Below are 3,101 nucleotides of genomic sequence, written 5' to 3' on the forward strand. Positions count from 1 at the left end.
AGACCAGGCTGGAAATTGCATCTATATATCACATAGATGCCATGTAACTCTTACCATTTTTTTCTTTAAATTATTATTGTGGTGGTCCTGTTAAACATATGAAGTTTTCAATTGTTTTCACCACTCATGTCAAGGATATTTTACTATTGCTTCTTATTAAAGTTGCTTATTTGTTGATACTGTTCTATACTGAAATTGGATGATATTTTATGCCAAATTGATTGAATGATCATGAAATACCATTGCATCTTGTGATATTTGGTGGAACCAAATGCACCCTAAAATAAATTTGGTAAGGTGTCCAATTGTTAATCATGCCTAAATTCTGGTAGGGGTCGACCCAAAACTCTGATAAGTGGTCATAGACCAGTTTCAGGCCCAATAAATGCCTAAAAATTAGGTGATTAATTCCCCATCTCAGATAGACCCAGGCATTGTTAAGGGTGAGTTTGGTTGCATCAAATTTCATGAAATTTCACCCAAAACTCTGATAAGTACTAAAATTTCATGTTAATTTAGTTAGGCAATCTGGAGACATTGGATGGTCATGACTGGCAAGGTCTAGTGGACAATGCATGGAGCCATGATGTTTTGTCGGACAAAACTCACCAATCATAAGTAATGGCAGATGTGTATGTGATACTATGGTGGATGTTTCATCATGCTTAAGTAATGGCAGAAAAGCACCCTGAGATTTAACCTATGAAGTGTCTGGTGATGGAATCCTATTTTTTAGTATGTGTGTTCTATTTGAACTTTTACGTTGATTTGAGTTTTTTTTTATGCAGAACTGTGATTTATGTGGGTCCACTACCCACTTATAAAGTTTTCTCTCTTTTTGTTGGTCTTTTCTTTCTTCCTTGAAGATATTAGTCATGGCCTTTGTGTTTGGCTGTGCTTCAGTTAGCTCACCCCTAAACTGGAATGGATCCACTGCCTAGTTCTGAAGAATCAAGTTTAAGGTAAGTATATAAGGTTTGGCATCTTGTATTAAAAATAAAAATAACCTAATTTATGGTTTGCATAAAGTGAATCTCGTCATTATGGAGTTTCTTTTGGTAGTGTTTATTTACTGTGTGAAATCAATTCTAGGACTTATCTAGGTGTAAGGAAACATTGTCAACCCTTAAAGCCATGCAGGGGCAAGGAGTCTATCCACAAATAGAGTTGGACATAGCTCACCTTGAAAAGAAAATTGAGTTATATTCATTGGAGAAGCTGTGTTATGAAGCTCAAATGATGGTATGGTAAATGAGAAGGCTTCATCTCCTTTTCAAATACGTATTCTCTCTCTATATATTTGATCACTTTAATGTTAATGCATTAATCTATTTATCTTACTTAGAAAGTGGTTGTGAACTTTATTAGATTGAACATGAAACTATGTGGATTGAACTCCTAGCAATGACAAAAGTTTTTTATCATGATAATATTTGTTCCTACGGTCTATTTGAGTGATAATAATTCTATAAACTGTTTGGATGTCATATAAACATTGTGGTCAACTCCAAAAAGGTTGCAATGGTGTACGTGGTTGTTCCCACTATTTTGTTAGTACAGCCACCTGAGTTTTGAATCTGCCTGATTTTTAGAATCCTATCCCTCTGTTGTCTTTCAAAATAGATGAATAGAGTGGATGTGGACCCCAGAGAGATATCTCTATGCCTAGGGGCACATGCAATCCTACACATACATCAAGGTGGGCCCCACGGTTAGGGACTTACCAACTAAGCTACTACCCTGACTCACCTTTGAAGAATGTATTGATTCAATAACTTTGAAGAATGTAATATTCTTGAAAACAAACTGGTTTTCTTTCATTGCTGATTTTTTATAATTGGGTTAGAGATTTTCATTGTCTTTTTCTTTAAAAAAATTTCTTGCTACAAATTTGCATCCAGAATTACTATTCGTCATGTTTAAAATCACTTTATTGGATGATGAATTATGAGATCCTTGACCGAGGGTGTGCACAAGATACTTAGATTTTGAGTAAACTGCAGTAGTTTGGTATTTGTCATCTGTAATATTGATGTTGGACAGTGATGGTCCTACAGTCTATATAAGTTGTTGATGTTCTTAGATATGAGAAGATAAATTGCCTCATTACATTTTTTGTGCAGGAAATTGCTTCACATATGGGCTTTCCTGGTGGTTCTATAAGCCACTATGGTATGGATGTTGATGTGAATAGTGTGTTATTAATGGCTAACATTGTTCTTTATGGTTCCTTTCAAGAGGAACAAGGTTTTCCTCCATTGCTAATTAGAGCCATGTCCTTTAAAGTACCTATCATTTCTCCTGATTTGGCTATCATAAAAAGATATGTGAGTTTGGTTTGGTTTTTGTAATTTTAAATGAATTTTATACTCTATATTTAATCATATTAGACTTCATTTAGTCGTCACAAACCAAATGGAGCCTAAGCCCCTTTTTAACTCCGCCAATGCAACTCCTTGCATTGCCGGTCCCAAGCCCAGGTAAAGGAGGAGGGAGAATGGGCATCAAGGTGAGTTGGGTACTTTTCCTTCATTTTCTAAGAGGGATTTTTAAAATGCTTGATGGTTAATTTCAATAGTTTTCTGGCTTCTTCTACTATCATTTGAGGACCTCAAAGGCCCAACAAACTTAAGATTTTTATATGCAGGCTGATGTATTTTTAGCCCTATAGATCAATGTTGCCACTACAAGGTTCAATATTGAAATGGTAAAGTTTTTAACTATTTATTTTATCTTTGTTTTTTCCTGTTCTTCATAAATAATTTGATGTCTTAGCCTCCTGTCATTACCAGCTAGTCTTGTCACTATTTGTACATATGTCATCTCATGAGTCTTACTATTTGTAATTTTCTTACCGCTGTAGTGATTATCAGAAGCAATGGGCCATCATTAAAAGATTACCTTGTAGTGAGTCCAATTAAGGTATGGATAATATATGGTTTTAGTTCATGGTAAATGGTACCTTTTATTGTGGATCACCCCAAGACCAAAGACCTGGTACCTATTGTTGTAAGTTCGTATTGATTTCACTAATTGTAATAGAAAACAGACTCAAGCTCAAGCTGGGGGAGATTGTTACCACAATTCCAACTATCGGTAAG

The 3,101-nt window shown here is 35.1% G+C and overlaps 1 long non-coding RNA gene across 1 annotated transcript; it reads left to right on the plus strand.

The window, feature by feature from the left end:
* Positions 1 to 791: 791 nt before the first annotated feature.
* On the plus strand, positions 792 to 2,280 carry LOC131254044 (uncharacterized). Its single transcript, XR_009175455.1, has 3 exons — positions 792 to 962; positions 1,093 to 1,281; positions 2,124 to 2,280. It is a non-coding gene; the product is annotated as an uncharacterized LOC131254044 (long non-coding RNA).
* Positions 2,281 to 3,101: the final 821 nt, after the last annotated feature.

The sequence above is a fragment of the Magnolia sinica genome, chromosome 8 (genome assembly GCF_029962835.1).
Source record: "Magnolia sinica isolate HGM2019 chromosome 8, MsV1, whole genome shotgun sequence".
In the NCBI taxonomy this organism is placed as follows: domain Eukaryota; kingdom Viridiplantae; phylum Streptophyta; class Magnoliopsida; order Magnoliales; family Magnoliaceae; genus Magnolia; species Magnolia sinica.